General features: G+C 48.8%; 1 pseudogene; it reads right to left on the reverse strand.

Annotated features, from left to right (window-relative positions):
- The window catches only part of LOC115206794 (intraflagellar transport protein 80 homolog), an 89,702-nt pseudogene that overhangs the window by 23,642 nt on the left and 47,719 nt on the right, over window positions 1-18,341 (reverse strand).

Raw genomic sequence — 18,341 nt, forward strand, 5'->3', positions numbered from 1 at the left:
ATTCATTCAGTGTATTTGTCAGAGGCCTATCAAGTTCATTTCCATCTACTGTCTCGTTCTCAATCAAATTTCATAACAGAGCGAAGAGGGGATGCCAGAAATCTAAATAGTTTCTATTTCACAGGCGGCTTGGTGAACAAACACTGAGGAGAAATGGAACATTAGGGTCGTTCCATGTCATTTCTGCAAGCCATGACACACACCATCTCAGATTCTTCTGATATCTTTTCTATAGTTAGAAACAGAAAATATTAGCATTCCTGCAACATTATTTTGTTTAAATATAATTTAAGCTAATTGATTGGACCCAAATTGGCCATTTTAATTTCTAGGATTCATATAGTATTCAATAAATAAAGTACTTAACATCCGATTTGGACCAACATTTTTTTAACATGGAGTAAGACATGAAATTGTCAAAAGCCCCACACACACCCCACACGCCAATCCCATCAACCTGTATATAGAATCAGTTCTGTGTCTGACAAGCAGTACGGAGCTGTGACTCAGAGTATTGTTTCTTCATCCTATGTAATGTATTCTCAGTGAATTTGGTGACGTTTTTTTCTCCGTTCAGTGAAGTCAAAAGGGGGGTGAGTGTAACCGATGTGAAATGGCTAGCTAGTTAGCGGGGTACGTGCTAATAGCGTTTCAATCGGTGACGTCACTTGCTCTGAGACCTTTAAGTAGTTGTTCCCTTTGCTCTGCAAGAGCCGCGGCTTTTATGGTGCGATGGGTAACGATGCTTCGTGGGAGGTTGTTGATCTGTGCAGAGGGTCCCTGGTTCGGGGCGAGGAGAGGGACGGAAGCTATACTGTTAGACTTACCCTGTAAGCAGTCTATGGACAAGGAATGACATCAACCCATGCTTTGGTTTTGTTTACCTGGCAACTGTTTCAAATGCTAACTTTTAGCATTAGTGGCATAAATCCAAAGTAAGTCAATGGAATCTATATTAGCATTTTTGCGCTTCATATCCAAATCATCTATAAGTAACATCATTGAGTTACACAATGCATTTTGTTTTGTTGCTTTAGGATGATTTGGATTGCTGTCATACCTTGTCCATAGACTGCTTACAGGTTATGGAAACCAATATATAATTTTGTAAATTCACCATCTAGTGGTCAGGACCTGGTAATATCAGAATGTAGGATGATGGGACTTAACAATTTCAATGACTAATTTCTCTGAACAAGGAAAAAAACTATTTCATATTCACTGGGAATACATTACATAGGATGAACAAACAATACTCTGAGCCACAGCTCCATACTACTTGTCAGAGAGCTGATGCTATAACCTCCTTGTTGGGGTGGGATTGGCGTGGGGTGTGGGGGGTCCGAGTGGGCTTTTGAACATTTCTTCGGATCCTCGTGTCTTACTCATTGTTATAAAAAAGTTTGGTCCAAATCAGATGTTAGGTACTATATTTATTTAATATATTATGAATCCTATAAATTAAAATGGCCAATTTGGGTGCAGTGAATTATCGTAATTTTTCAGAGATCAAATTATATTTCAACAAAGTAATGTTGCAGGAATGCTCATCTTATCTGTTTCTATCAACAGAAACAATTTCAGAACAATCTGAGATGGTGGGAGTTGAAATTCTCTTTCTGGTGCTTTAAATGGTGGAATGACCCAGAGGAGAGAATGATAAATGTCCATCTCTTTGTTCCCCACTGCAGTCAGGCTTCCACAGCAAGACCTGCTCTGCTAATGGCACACACACACTCTCACACACAGTTCTCACAAACACTCACACACACACACAGACGCACACACACAGAGTGTATTTGGCAGGAGAGAGGGGGAGGGAAAGAAAAGGAGAGGGGGTCCAGAGATCGGCGCAACAGGGATAGACGAGACGGGAAAGACTAAGAAATGGAGGAGGGACAGAATGAGATACAAGGCTAAAGAGAGACTTACTTCTCAGCCTGTACAATGAGGCTGATGGTTCCCTCCTTCAGGTCAAAGATGAGAGGATGGTTCCAGTTCTTAGCACTGCAGAGCGGTGGTGACCACCAGGTGACCGTGGGCCAGAGAGGCTTTGATGACCTGGTCCCTGAACTCCAGAACATCCCCGCATCATTCACCACGTTCCTCACCTGGGTGATGGATAGGTGAGAGAGAGAGGGACAGTTTAGGAACACACACACACACACACACACGTAGCTCCTCAGATCTTGACACACATAAACACATTGAGTAACAAATAATCTGAAATACTAACAAACTAATTGTAACAAACAGACTACAGCATACACACACAGGACATATTTTCTGAGACACTCATAGATGTATAGTCGGTATGGAGGCACTCACGTAAACTCCAGAGTGGATTAACTGTTGATATATACAGGAAACAGTCCATGTCTAAGCATAGGACAGGAGGGGACAGAAATGCCTGGTGTGTATACGTACGTCCGCGTGTGTGTTTCTACTTTTTTCCCCCGTTGGGATAAACATTTTCTTCCACATTTCCCCTGTGAATGAATGAATGAATGAATGAATGAATGAAATGTGGTTTTCCACCAGCAGGTAAAAGGTGTGGTGGGTATTTATTTAACGGTTTAAGCATCATCCTTCTTTAACCCCCACTAACAACCCAAATTTACTCACCAAACAACCAGGAATAAAAATGTTTAACCGCGAAGTGGTAAATTTAGCCGCCTGATTCACAAACCATTGGCAGATGTGCACTTTTAAAAAAGAGAGGGAGAGAAAAAACCCTGCAAGGCTGAAAATAAATGGCTGAAGACCCAGGTTTGTTTGGTTAACGCAAACAGTGCTCAGTGAGGGCTGTCTATGGTGAGAGTGCACATGTGTGTGCGTATGCGTTTATCCACGTGTGTGTGTCCGTTACAGTGTGTGTGTGCGCGGGGGTGTGTGGACCGCGTGTAAACTCTACCTTGTGGTTTCTGAAGTTTAAACACACTCGGTGATGGAGGCTGCTATACAGGCTGGCCATTGTCACTGGTCCACACTGGGAGGCTTATAGCATAATGTATAGCCACAAGTACCCAGGCCTGGGGAATAGTCTGGCCCTTTAAATAGCCTGTTAACTACACCTCACCAGCGTCTGCCTCTCACACCGGCCCATTCACCCTCAGTTAGCTGTCTCATTAATTCATTTAGGCTCGGGGACTGTTTGGCTTCTTAGGTGAAGTAAAGATTAAGACTTTTTTCTGGAGGTTTAACCAATCATATGGCATAAGGAACCTGAAACACCTGCATGGTCCTCCTCTTGGTGAGGGTGATCTGTGTGTTCTACCTGCATGGTTCTCCTCTTGGTGAGGGTGATCTGTGTGTTCTACCTGCATGGACCCTCCTCTTGGTGAGGGTGATCTGTGTGTTCTACCAGCATGGTCCTCCTCTTGGTGAGGGTGATCTGTGTGTTCTACCTGCATGGTCCTCCTCTTGGTGAGGGTGATCTGTGTGTTCTACCTGCATGGTCCTCCTCTTGGTGAGGGTGATCTGTGTATTCTACCTGCATGGACCCTCCTCTTGGTGAGGGTGATCTGTGTGTTCTACCTGCATGGTCCTCCTCTTGGTGAGGGTGATCTGTGTATTCTACCTGCATGGTCCTCCTCTTGCTGAGGGTGATCTGTGTGTTCTACCTGCATGGTCCTCCTCTTGGTGAGGGTGATCTGTGTATTCTACCTGCATGGTTCTCCTCTTGGTGAGGGTGATCTGTGTGTTCTACCTGCATGGTCCTCCTCTTGGTGAGGGTGATCTGTGTGTTCTACCTGCATGGTCCTCCTCTTGGTGAGGGTGATCTGTGTGTTGTACCTGCATGGTCCTCCTCTTGGTGAGGGTGATCTGTGTGTTCTACCTGCATGGTCCTCCTCTTGGTGAGGGTGATCTGTGAAAATCTACCTGCATGGTCCACCTCTTGATGAGGGTGATCTGTGTATTCTACCTGCATGGTTCTCTTCTTGGTGAGGGTGATCTGTGTATTCTACCTGCATGGTCCTCCTCTTGGTGAGGGTGATCTGTGTATTCTACCTGCATGGTCCTCTTGGTGAGGGTGATCTGTGTGTTCTACCTGCATGGTCCTCCTCTTGGTGAGGGTGATCTGTGTGTTCTACCTGCATGGTCCTCCTCTTGGTGAGGGTGATCTGTGTGTTGTACCTGCATCTCCCTCCTCTTGGTGAGGGTGATCTGTGTGTTATACCTGCATGGTTCTCCTCTTGGTGAGAGTGATCTGTGTTCTACCTGCATGGCCCTCCTCTTGGTGAGGGTGAGCTGTGTGTTCTACCTGCATGGTTCTCCTCTTGGTGAGAGTGATCTGTGTTCTACCTGCATGGCCCTCCTCTTGGTGAGGGTGATCTGTGTTCTCTACCTGCATGGTCCTCCTCTTGGTGAGGGTGATATGTGTGTTCTACCTGCATGGTCCTCCTCTTGGTGAGGGTGATCTGTGTGTTCTACCTGCATGGTTCTCCTCTTGGTGAGGGTGATCTGTGTTATTTTCTACCTGCATGGTCCTCCTCTTGGTGAGGGTGATCTGTGTGTGCTACCTGCATGGTCCTCCTCTTGGTGAGGGTGATCTGTGTATTCTACCTGCATGGTTCTCCTCTTGGTGAGGGTGATCTGTGTATTTTACCTGCATGGACCTCCTCTTGGTGAGGGTGATCTGTGTGTTCTACCTGCATGGTCCTCCTCTTGGTGAGGGTGATCTGTGTGTTCTACCTGCATGGTCCTCCTCTTGGTGAGGGTGATCTGTGTCCTCTACCTGCATGGTCCTCCTCTTGGTGAGGGTGATCTGTGTGTTCTACCTGCATGGTCCTCCTCTTGGTGAGGGTGATCTGTGTATTCTACCTGCATGGTTCTCCTCTTGGTGAGGGTGATCTGTGTATTTTACCTGCATGGACCTCCTCTTGGTGAGGGTGATCTGTGTGTTCTACCTGCATGGTCCTCCTCTTGGTGAGGGTGATCTGTGTGTGTTCTACCTGCATGGTCCTCCTCTTGGTGAGGGTGATCTGTGTCCTCTACCTGCATGGTCCTCCTCTTGGTGAGGGTGATCTGTGTGTTCTACCTGCATGGTCCTCCTCTTGCTGAGGGTGATCTGTGTGTTCTACCTGCATGGTTCTCCTCTTGGTGAGGGTGATCTGTGTGTTGTACCTGCATCGGCCTCCTCTTGGTGAGGGTGATCTGTGTGTTCTACCTGCATGGTTCTCCTCTTGGTGAGAGTGATCTGTGTTCTACCTGCATGGCCCTCCTCTTGGTGAGGGTGATCTGTGTGTTCTACCTGCATGGTCCTCCTCTTGGTGAGGGTGATCTGTGTATTCTACCTGCATGGTCCTCCTCTTGGTGAGGGTGATCTGTGTGTTCTACCTGCATGGTCCTCCTCTTGGTGAGGGTGATCTGTGTGTTGTACCTGCATCGGCCTCCTCTTGGTGAGGGTGATCTGTGTGTTCTACCTGCATGGTTCCCCTCTTGGTGAGGGTGATCTGTGTATTTTACCTGCATGGACCTCCTCTTGGTGAGGGTGATCTGTGTGTTCTACCTGCATGGTCCTCCTCTTGGTGAGGGTGATCTGTGTGTTCTACCTGCATGGTCCTCCTCTTGGTGAGGGTGATCTGTGTGTTGTACCTGTATGGCCCTCCTCTTGGTGAGGGTGATCTGTGTGTTGTACCTGCATCGGCCTCCTCTTGGTGAGGGTGATCTGTGTCCTCTACCTGCATGGTCCTCCTCTTGGTGAGGGTGATCTGTGTGTTCTACCTGCATGGTCCTCCTCTTGGTGAGGGTGATCTGTGTGTTCTACCTGCATGGTTCTCCTCTTGGTGAGGGTGATCTGTGTATTTTACCTGCATGGACCTCCTCTTGGTGAGGGTGATCTGTGTGTTCTACCTGCATGGTCCTCCTCTTGGTGAGGGTGATCTGTGTGTGTTCTACCTGCATGGTCCTCCTCTTGGTGAGGGTGATCTGTGTCCTCTACCTGCATGGTCCTCCTCTTGGTGAGGGTGATCTGTGTGTTCTACCTGCATGGTCCTCCTCTTGCTGAGGGTGATCTGTGTGTTCTACCTGCATGGTTCTCCTCTTGGTGAGGGTGATCTGTGTGTTGTACCTGCATCGGCCTCCTCTTGGTGAGGGTGATCTGTGTGTTCTACCTGCATGGTTCTCCTCTTGGTGAGAGTGATCTGTGTTCTACCTGCATGGCCCTCCTCTTGGTGAGGGTGATCTGTGTGTTCTACCTGCATGGTCCTCCTCTTGGTGAGGGTGATCTGTGTATTCTACCTGCATGGTCCTCCTCTTGGTGAGGGTGATCTGTGTGTTCTACCTGCATGGTCCTCCTCTTGGTGAGGGTGATCTGTGTGTTGTACCTGCATCGGCCTCCTCTTGGTGAGGGTGATCTGTGTGTTCTACCTGCATGGTTCCCCTCTTGGTGAGGGTGATCTGTGTATTTTACCTGCATGGACCTCCTCTTGGTGAGGGTGATCTGTGTGTTCTACCTGCATGGTCCTCCTCTTGGTGAGGGTGATCTGTGTGTTCTACCTGCATGGTCCTCCTCTTGGTGAGGGTGATCTGTGTGTTGTACCTGTATGGCCCTCCTCTTGGTGAGGGTGATCTGTGTGTTGTACCTGCATCGGCCTCCTCTTGGTGAGGGTGATCTGTGTCCTCTACCTGCATGGTCCTCCTCTTGGTGAGGGTGATCTGTGTGTTCTACCTGCATGGTCCTCCTCTTGGTGAGGGTGATCTGTGTATTCTACCTGCATGGTTCTCCTCTTGGTGAGGGTGATCTGTGTATTTTACCTGCATGGACCTCCTCTTGGTGAGGGTGATCTGTGTGTTCTACCTGCATGGTCCTCCTCTTGGTGAGGGTGATCTGTGTGTGTTCTACCTGCATGGTCCTCCTCTTGGTGAGGGTGATCTGTGTCCTCTACCTGCATGGTCCTCCTCTTGGTGAGGGTGATCTGTGTGTTCTACCTGCATGGTCCTCCTCTTGCTGAGGGTGATCTGTGTGTTCTACCTGCATGGTTCTCCTCTTGGTGAGGGTGATCTGTGTGTTGTACCTGCATCGGCCTCCTCTTGGTGAGGGTGATCTGTGTGTTCTACCTGCATGGTTCTCCTCTTGGTGAGAGTGATCTGTGTTCTACCTGCATGGCCCTCCTCTTGGTGAGGGTGATCTGTGTGTTCTACCTGCATGGTCCTCCTCTTGGTGAGGGTGATCTGTGTATTCTACCTGCATGGTCCTCCTCTTGGTGAGGGTGATCTGTGTGTTCTACCTGCATGGTCCTCCTCTTGGTGAGGGTGATCTGTGTGTTGTACCTGCATCGGCCTCCTCTTGGTGAGGGTGATCTGTGTGTTCTACCTGCATGGTTCCCCTCTTGGTGAGGGTGATCTGTGTATTTTACCTGCATGGACCTCCTCTTGGTGAGGGTGATCTGTGTGTTCTACCTGCATGGTCCTCCTCTTGGTGAGGGTGATCTGTGTGTTCTACCTGCATGGTCCTCCTCTTGGTGAGGGTGATCTGTGTGTTGTACCTGTATGGCCCTCCTCTTGGTGAGGGTGATCTGTGTGTTGTACCTGCATCGGCCTCCTCTTGGTGAGGGTGATCTGTGTGTTCTACCTGCATGGTTCTCCTCTTGGTGAGAGTGATCTGTGTTCTACCTGCATGGCCCTCCTCTTGGTGAGGGTGATCTGTGTGTTCTACCTGCATGGTCCTCCTCTTGGTGAGGGTGATCTGTGTGTTCTACCTGCATGGTTCTCCTCTTGGTAAGAGTGATCTGTGTTCTACCTGCATGGCCCTCCTCTTGGTGAGGGTGATCTGTGTTCTCTACCTGCATGGTCCTCCTCTTGGTGAGGGTGATATGTGTGTTCTACCTGCATGGTCCTCCTCTTGGTGAGGGTGATCTGTGTGTTCTACCTGCATGGTCCTCCTCTTGGTGAGGGTGATCTGTGTTATTTTCTACCTGTATGGTCCTCCTCTTGGTGAGGGTGATCTGTGTTATTTTCTACCTGCATGGTCCTCCTCTTGGTGTGGGTGATCTGTGTGTGCTACCTGCATGGTCCTCCTCTTGGTGAGGGTGATCTGTGTGTTCTACCTGCATGGTCCTCCTCTTGCTGAGGGTGATCTGTGTGTTCTACCTGCATGGTTCTCCTCTTGGTGAGGGTGATCTGTGTGTTGTACCTGCATCGGCCTCCTCTTGGTGAGGGTGATCTGTGTGTTCTACCTGCATGGTTCTCCTCTTGGTGAGAGTGATCTGTGTTCTACCTGCATGGCCCTCCTCTTGGTGAGGGTGATCTGTGTGTTCTACCTGCATGGTCCTCCTCTTGGTGAGGGTGATCTGTGTATTCTACCTGCATGGTCCTCCTCTTGGTGAGGGTGATCTGTGTGTTCTACCTGCATGGTCCTCCTCTTGGTGAGGGTGATCTGTGTGTTGTACCTGCATCGGCCTCCTCTTGGTGAGGGTGATCTGTGTGTTCTACCTGCATGGTCCTCCTCTTGGTGAGGGTGATCTGTGTTATTTTCTACCTGTATGGTCCTCCTCTTGGTGAGGGTGATCTGTGTTATTTTCTACCTGCATGGTCCTCCTCTTGGTGAGGGTGATCTGTGTATTCTACCTGCATGGTTCTCCTCTTGGTGAGGGTGATCTGTGTATTTTACCTGCATGGACCTCCTCTTGGTGAGGGTGATCTGTGTGTGCTACCTGCATGGTTCTCCTCTTGGTGAGGGTGATCTGTGTATTTTACCTGCATGGTCCTCCTCTTGGTGAGGGTGATCTGTGTGTTCTACCTGCATGGTCCTCCTCTTGGTGAGGGTGATCTGTGTATTCTACCTGCATGGTCCTCCTCTTGGTGAGGGTGATCTGTGTGTTCTACCTGCATGGTCCTCCTCTTGGTGAGGGTGATCTGTGTGTGTTCTACCTGCATGGTCCTCCTCTTGGTGAGGGTGATCTGTGTCCTCTACCTGCATGGTCCTCCTCTTGGTGAGGGTGATCTGTGTGTTCTACCTGCATGGTCCTCCTCTTGCTGAGGGTGATCTGTGTGTTCTACCTGCATGGTTCTCCTCTTGGTGAGGGTGATCTGTGTGTTGTACCTGCATCGGCCTCCTCTTGGTGAGGGTGATCTGTGTGTTCTACCTGCATGGTTCTCCTCTTGGTGAGAGTGATCTGTGTTCTACCTGCATGGCCCTCCTCTTGGTGAGGGTGATCTGTGTGTTCTACCTGCATGGTCCTCCTCTTGGTGAGGGTGATCTGTGTATTCTACCTGCATGGTCCTCCTCTTGGTGAGGGTGATCTGTGTGTTCTACCTGCATGGTCCTCCTCTTGGTGAGGGTGATCTGTGTGTTGTACCTGCATCGGCCTCCTCTTGGTGAGGGTGATCTGTGTGTTCTACCTGCATGGTTCCCCTCTTGGTGAGGGTGATCTGTGTATTTTACCTGCATGGACCTCCTCTTGGTGAGGGTGATCTGTGTGTTCTACCTGCATGGTCCTCCTCTTGGTGAGGGTGATCTGTGGGTTCTACCTGCATGGTCCTCCTCTTGGTGAGGGTTATCTGTGTGTTGTACCTGTATGGCCCTCCTCTTGGTGAGGGTGATCTGTGTGTTGTACCTGCATCGGCCTCCTCTTGGTGAGGGTGATCTGTGTGTTCTACCTGCATGGTTCTCCTCTTGGTGAGAGTGATCTGTGTTCTACCTGCATGGCCCTCCTCTTGGTGAGGGTGATCTGTGTGTTCTACCTGCATGGTCCTCCTCTTGGTGAGGGTGATCTGTGTGTTCTACCTGCATGGTTCTCCTCTTGGTAAGAGTGATCTGTGTTCTACCTGCATGGCCCTCCTCTTGGTGAGGGTGATATGTGTGTTCTACCTGCATGGTCCTCCTCTTGGTGAGGGTGATATGTGTGTTCTACCTGCATGGTCCTCCTCTTGGTGAGGGTGATCTGTGTGTTCTACCTGCATGGTCCTCCTCTTGGTGAGGGTGATCTGTGTGTTCTACCTGCATGGTTCTCCTCTTGGTGAGGGTGATCTGTGTGTTCTACCTGTATGGTCCTCCTCTTGGTGAGGGTGATCTGTGTGTTGTACCTGCATCTCCCTCCTCTTGGTGAGGGTGATCTGTGTGTTATACCTGCATGGTTCTCCTCTTGGTGAGAGTGATCTGTGTTCTACCTGCATGGCCCTCCTCTTGGTGAGGGTGATCTGTGTGTTCTACCTGCATGGTTCTCCTCTTGGTGAGAGTGATCTGTGTTCTACCTGCATGGCCCTCCTCTTGGTGAGGGTGATATGTGTGTTCTACCTGCATGGTCCTCCTCTTGGTGAGGGTGATCTGTGTGTTCTACCTGCATGGTCCTCCTCTTGGTGAGGGTGATCTGTGTTATTTTCTACCTGTATGGCCCTCCTCTTGGTGAGGGTGATCTGTGTTATTTTCTACCTGCATGGTCCTCCTCTTGGTGTGGGTGATCTGTGTGTTCTACCTGCATGGTTCTCCTCTTGGTGAGGGTGATCTGTGTTATTTTCTACCTGCATGGTCCTCCTCTTGGTGAGGGTGATCTGTGTGTGCTACCTGCATGGTCCTCCTCTTGGTGAGGGTGATCTGTGTATTCTACCTGCATGGTTCTCCTCTTGGTGAGGGTGATCTGTGTATTTTACCTGCATGGACCTCCTCTTGGTGAGGGTGATCTGTGTGTTCTACCTGCATGGTCCTCCTCTTGGTGAGGGTGATCTGTGTGTTCTACCTGCATGGTCCTCCTCTTGGTGAGGGTGATCTGTGTGTTCTACCTGCATGGCCCTCCTCTTGGTGAGGGTGATCTGTGTTCTCTACCTGCATGGTCCTCTTGGTGAGGGTGATCTGTGTATTCTACCTGCATGGTCCTCCTCTTGGTGAGGGTGATCTGTGTGTTCTACCTGCATGGTCCTCCTCTTGGTGAGGGTGATATGTGTGTTCTACCTGCATGGCCCTCCTCTTGGTGAGGGTGATCTGTGTGTGTTCTACCTGCATGGTCCTCCTCTTGGTGAGGGTGATCTGTGTCCTCTACCTGCATGGTCCTCCTCTTGGTGAGGGTGATCTGTGTGTTCTACCTGCATGGTCCTCCTCTTGCTGAGGGTGATCTGTGTGTTCTACCTGCATGGTTCTCCTCTTGGTGAGGGTGATCTGTGTGTTGTACCTGCATCGGCCTCCTCTTGGTGAGGGTGATCTGTGTGTTCTACCTGCATGGTTCTCCTCTTGGTGAGAGTGATCTGTGTTCTACCTGCATGGCCCTCCTCTTGGTGAGGGTGATCTGTGTGTTCTACCTGCATGGTCCTCCTCTTGGTGAGGGTGATCTGTGTATTCTACCTGCATGGTCCTCCTCTTGGTGAGGGTGATCTGTGTGTTCTACCTGCATGGTCCTCCTCTTGGTGAGGGTGATCTGTGTGTTGTACCTGCATCGGCCTCCTCTTGGTGAGGGTGATCTGTGTGTTCTACCTGCATGGTTCCCCTCTTGGTGAGGGTGATCTGTGTATTTTACCTGCATGGACCTCCTCTTGGTGAGGGTGATCTGTGTGTTCTACCTGCATGGTCCTCCTCTTGGTGAGGGTGATCTGTGTGTTCTACCTGCATGGTCCTCCTCTTGGTGAGGGTGATCTGTGTGTTGTACCTGTATGGCCCTCCTCTTGGTGAGGGTGATTTGTGTGTTCTAACTGCATGGTCCTCCTCTTGGTGAGGCTGATCTGTGTTATTTTCTACCTGTATGGTCCTCCTCTTGGTGAGGGTGATCTGTGTTATTTTCTACCTGCATGGTCCTCCTCTTGGTGTGGGTGATCTGTGTGTTCTACCTGCATGGTCCTCCTCTTGGTGAGGGTGATCTGTGTGTTCTACCTGCATGGTCCTCCTCTTGGTGAGGATGAACTCGTAGCTCCTCCACTTCCAGCGCTGCTCCACCACGTAGGCGAAGATGACGTGTCCTTTCCCACAAGCCCTTGTGAGCTGCGTGCCGTCTGCTGACCAGTGTTAGGCTTCTCCAACGCATACAACCACTAGAGAGAGACAGAGAGAGAGACAGACAAAGTGAGAGAGAGACAGACAAAGAAAGAGAGAGAGACAGAGAGAGAGAGAGATACAGACAAAGAAAGAGAGAGACAGACAAAGAAAGAAAGAGAGAGAGACAGACAGACAGACAAAAAAGAGAGAGAGACAGACAGACAGACAGACAGACAGACAGACAGACAGACAAAGAAAGAAAGAGATACAGACAAAGAAAGAGAGAGACAGACAAAGAAAAAGAGACAAAGAAAGAGAGAGAGACAGACAAAGAAAGAAAGAGACAAAGAAAGAAAGAAAGAAAGAAAGAGAGAGAAAAAGAAAGAGAGAGACAGACAGAGAGACAGAGAGAGAAGGAAAGAGGAAGTCAGAGAGAGACAGAGAGAGAGATTGTTGAGTAAATGGCAAAAAAAATGTATTTGGTAGTACTGTACTTACTTAATCAATGCACAATTTCAAACAATAAGACAGATACTGTGCAGCCACAAAGGGCTATAAGGGGTACAGTAAGCCAGGGCGGTTAGGGATAGAGAGAGGGGTGGGGGTGAACAGGGATAGGTGCAGTATGGGGGTAGTGGGGGGTTTGGTTGGGTGCATGACAGCCCCCCCATGTAAACTGTGTGTAAGAGACACGGGTTGAGTCAGGGCCCAGACACTGAGCTGTGATGAACTGTGAGACACTGAAGGAGCGTTCAGGCCTGCCAAGTCCAGCACTCACGCTCGTAAACATGCACTCTGCTATCCTCATCTATTACAACTAGCCAGAGTTATGGGGGGGTAGGGGGGGTGCACACACAATCAAGAGCCAAACAGTGATTACCCAAACCTTTTCCTTTCTTTTTAAAGGTATATTTTACGTGTGTGTGTGTGTGTGTGTGTGTGTGTGTGTGTGTCGGGGGTGTTAGCAGAGTTATTTTGGTGTGTTGGTGTGAGTCAGTGACACCCATCGAGGCAGCAACTCCTACCAACTCCCCAGCATGCCGTTTGGAACACACCACACCACCACGACAACACAGTTACTAACTAAGGCCACTAGAACACCCCCCCCTCCAAGATATTCCTTCGCACTCTTTTCTTCTCTCACTGCTCTCTCTCTCTCCTCTCTCTTAGCGTTCTGCAGAGTATCACACAAAGCCTATTCTGTTATTTGGCTTCTGGTTTAGAAATCCAGCCTGTCAGAGGGCTTATGATTGAGATGAGATAGTTTGAGCTTGCAGTTGTGTTTTTTCAACCTGTTGGGGTGCGTGTGAGAGAGAGATCTCAGTGTTGATGGATGATATTTGGGGCTTGACTTATGGAGAGGTCAGATTAGCAATGCCAAACTTAAACAGCTAGCTACACAAGAACCAGGACTGTAGTGTGAAAGGGAACTCTCCTGCTTCCCCACTCAGTCTCGTCCGTCGCTCTTTACCCTTCTTTCTCAACTATGTCTCTCATTCTCCACCCTCTCTCTCTTTACCCCTCACTACCCTGTCTCTGTACCCCTATCTAGCCCCCCTCTGTCTCTCCTTTACTCCTCCCTACCTCCTTTCACCCCTTCCCTCTCTCCTCTCTTTGTCCACAGTCTAAATTAGGGACATTCCTCCATGTGCACCCAAAGACAGTGATGACCTTCCCTTGGTGACCTTTAACCCCTGACCCCTCAGCCCCTTCCATTGTGCAGGTGGCTGGCAGGGCTCACCAGCTTTACCAGCCATCCCTTTTTTCTGTGTCACCCCTCTCCTCTGGTCTAGTCTGTGACCCCTGACCTCTATGCCTCAGCTCTTTCCTGTGTGCAGGTGGCTGGCAGGGTGAGGCTGCTTACAGAGGGAGAAACTGCTAACACTAACATTACCCTAACGCTGCCTGTTAGAGACTGGATGGGACGCCAAGTGCTGCGCTGCACAGAAAAGGTCTGTGTTGGTTTCATGTGCTGAGGTGTGGCTTTGTATACGGTCTCAGCCAGCAGGTTGGGGCACTCTCTCTCTCAGAGTGGCCGGTGGCCACGGTCAAAGCAGAGGATTTCCTTGGTCAGCTTCCTCCCGTGTAGTACTGTATCAGGACCCCAAATAGCCACAAAAAAAATGATATAAAAAGACCCTCTTTACCAATCTGGACAATACATTTCTTGTTAAACTCATATCAAAGGTGGTGTTTTCTGTCATTTCGCTTCTGCACGGCCTGCCCCTTTTACCTCTACCGCGCTCTCCCTCCTTCCTCATAAATCCTGCGATAGAAATTACTTTCCTTATTTTTCTGTGTACGCGTGCATGTGTGTGCTGTAAAGATAAACAGGGTCCGGCCACATAAAGGCCGCTGCAGGGCTTTGAAGTGTACTTTTATATACCTTTCGTCCAAACATCAGCGCTGTGCTTGGACAGGCTCCACCGCCAACGAGAGCATACACGCTTAAAATAATAATACCCCATCTATTCTTCAGCAAAAATCCAAGCCGCTACGTTTTAGAGCTCCCCTGAGGGAGAGGAGGGGGCGGAGGGGGGAGAGGGGGTCAGCGATGCAGCTGAATGTATACACATGATATCGGCCTGAGAAGCATTTTTGGATTTGTGCTTACTTAATGCTTTTAACACATTGGGCCATTTGACTCCTGCTGCAGCAAGCATACGTTTATGCGTGTATGAGAAAGAGAGAATACGTGTGTAGAATTAAATGTGTATAAGACAGATGGTGGGGTGTGCAAATGTAATGTATTCACAGTGTGAGTTAGTGTGTGTGTGTGTGTGTGTGGTGTGGTGTGTGTGTGTGTGTGTGTGTGTGTGTGTGTGTGTGTGTGTGTGTGTGTGTGTGTGTGTGTGTGTCTAAAAGGTGAGAATCCCCGGACTCAGTTGCACTTTTGTTGTCAGGTAGTGAGTGAGTTTGGGACACTGGGGGGAGTCCTGTAGCTCTTGTGAGAGAAGAGGTTACTCTACCTCTTTCTGCTCCCTTCTCATTCTACCCCCCCTCCCCTCCCCCCATGAATAACCTTCCTTTTACTCTCCTTTCTCTACCTTTATCTTTCCCCAGGACTAGCCCCCCTATCACACACACACTATTTCTCTTTCGTAACTCCCTCTCACAAAAGGTGTCAGCATTAGGTAGTACTGTAGCAAGTGTTTCCCAAAAGTGCAGAGTCCTATTATGGCCCTCTTTAAGATCCCGGGGGTCCACTCCACAACATAGATCTGTCGATAGACTGTCTCCAGACTGCAGGAGTAAATCAGGACCTGCCTGGACCTGGAGCAGTGCTGGTTCACCTCTGGGCCACAGAGCTCCACTCCAGGACTCTCTGCTCTCAACCACAATTCAGTATTAGGAAGGTCTCAGCCATAGACAACCATAGAGAGCTTCAGCCATAGACAACAATAGAGAGCTTCAGCCATAGACAACCATAGAGAGCTTCAGCCATAGACAACCATAGAGAGCTTCAGCCATAGACAACCATAGAGAGCTTCAGCCATAGACAACCATAGAGAGCTTCACCCATAGACAACCATAGAGAGCTTCACCCATAGACAACCATAGAGAGCTTCAGCCATAGACAACCGTAGAGAGCTTCAACCATAGACAACCGTAGAGAGCTTCAGCCATAGACAACCATAGAGAGCTTCAGCCATAGACAACCGTAGAGAGCTTCAGCCATAGACAACCGTAGAGAGCTTCAGCCATAGACAACCGTAGAGAGCTTCAGCCATAGACAACCGTAGAGAGCTTCAGCCATAGACCACCGTAGAGAGCTTCAGCCATAGACCACCGTAGAGAGCTTCAGCCATAGACAACCGTAGAGAGCTTCAGCCATAGACAACCGTAGAGAGCTTCAGCCATAGACAACCGTAGAGTGCTTCAGCCATAGACAACCGTAGAGTGCTTCAGCCATAGACAACCATAGAGAGCTTCAGCCATTGACCACCATAGAGAGCTTCAGCCATAGACCACCGTAGAGAGCTTCAGCCATAGACAACCGTAGAGAGCTTCAGACATAGACAACCATAGAGTGCTTCAGCCATAGACAACCATAGAGTGCTTCAGCCATAGACAACCGTAGAGTGCTTCAGCCATAGAGTGCTTCAGCCATAGGCAATCGTAGAGAACTTCAGCCATAGACAACCATAGGGAGATTAGTGATAGAGTGGGAAATAGGGAAGAGAGGAGCGAGGGAAGGGGAGAGAAGGATGAGAGGAGGGATATAAGGGCTGAAAGGGGATGAGAGGAGCGATGGAGGCGGATCAGTCAGCAGTAGATTTGCTGACTAGTTTGATTGGAGCCAAAAGGGATGATCCTGGCCCTGCTTCAACCACTCTGCTCTCTCCTCAAGAACACTGGACTAGCTAGGGGATATTCACAATCACTCTGGAAACTGGGGAGGGAGAGAGAGGGGGGAGCAGCAGGAGAAGGGGAGAGCCCTGTGAAGAAGAAGGGTGGAGGGGTGCTGGTAAGGGTCTGCTCTGGTCACTGAGCCGTGTCTATAATGGGCAGCTTTGTGGCCAGAGGGAAGGTGACAGACATGACGTGGAGCTCTGCTGAGGTCTGTGGGAGAGAGCGGGGGGAGGAGAGAAAGAGAGACCCTTGGCTCTTACAATGATCTCATGCACACAGACAGCACACAGCAGCATAACACTATACAACATATACACACAGCAGCATAACACTATACAACATATACACACTGCAGCATAAAACTATACAACATATACACACTGCAGCATAACACTATACAACATATACACACTGCAGCATAACACTATACAACATATACACACTGCAGCATAACACTATACAACATATACACACTGCAGCATAACACTATACAACATGTACACACTGCAGCATAGCACTATACAACATATACACACTGCAGCATAACACTATACAACATATACACACTGCAGCATAGCACTATAGAACATATACACACTGCAGCATAGCACTATACAACATATACACACAGCAGCATAGCACTATACAACATATACACACAGCAGCATAGCACTATACAACATATACACACTGCAGCATAGCACTATACAACATATACACACTGCAGCATAACACTATAGAACATATACACACTGCAGCATAACACTATACAACATATACACACTGCAGCATAGCACTATACAACATATACACACAGCAGCATAACACTATACAACATATACACACTGCAGCATAACACTATACAACATATACACACTGCAGCATAGCACTATACAACATATACACACTGCAGCATAGCACTATACAACATATACACACAGCAGCATAACACTATACAACATATACACACAGCAGCATAACACTATACAACATCTACACACAGCAGCATAACACTATACAACATGTACACACTGCAGCATAGCACTATACAACATATACACACTGCAGCATAACACTATACAACATGTACACACTGCAGCATAGCACTATACAACATATACACACTGCAGCATAACACTATACAACATATACACACTGCAGCATAGCACTATACAACATATACACACTGCAGCATAGCACTATACAACATATACACACTGCAGCATAACACTATACAACATATACACACTGCAGCATAGCACTATACAACATATACACACTGCAGCATAACACTATACAACATATACACACTGCAGCATAACACTATACAACATGTACACACTGCAGCATAACACTATACAACATATACACACTGCAGCATAACACTATACAACATGTACACACTGCAGCATAACACTATACAACATATACACACTGCAGCATAGCACTATACAACATATACACACTGCAGCATAACACTATACAACATATACACACTGCAGCATAACACTATACAACATATACACACTGCAGCATAGCACTATAGAACATATACACACTGCAGCATAACACTATACAACATATACTGCTCACATGATCATTCAGAGAAGTAAAGGATATTAACCTGATTCACACCCCACCCTCACACACTCCTCACCCTCACACACACCCCACCCTCACACACACCCCACCCTCACACACTCCTCACCCTCACACACACCCCACCCCTCACACACACCCCACCCTCACACACACCCCACCCTCACACACTCCTCACACACACCCCACCCTCACACACACCCCACCCTCACACACTCCTCAGCCTCACATGATCATTCAGAGAAGTAAAGGATATACACACACCTGTCTAGAGAGTTAACATGGGTGTATTAACCTGATTCACACCCCACCCTCACACACTCCCCACCCTCACACACACCCCACCCTCACACACTCCTCACCCTCACACACACTCCTCACCCTCACACACTCCTCAGCCTCACACACTCCTCAGCCTCACACACTCCTCAGCCTCACACACACCCCACCCTCACACACTCCTCACCCTCACACACACCCCAGCCTC

This window comes from Salmo trutta, chromosome 13 (assembly GCF_901001165.1).
Source record: "Salmo trutta chromosome 13, fSalTru1.1, whole genome shotgun sequence".
NCBI lineage: Eukaryota > Metazoa > Chordata > Actinopteri > Salmoniformes > Salmonidae > Salmo > Salmo trutta.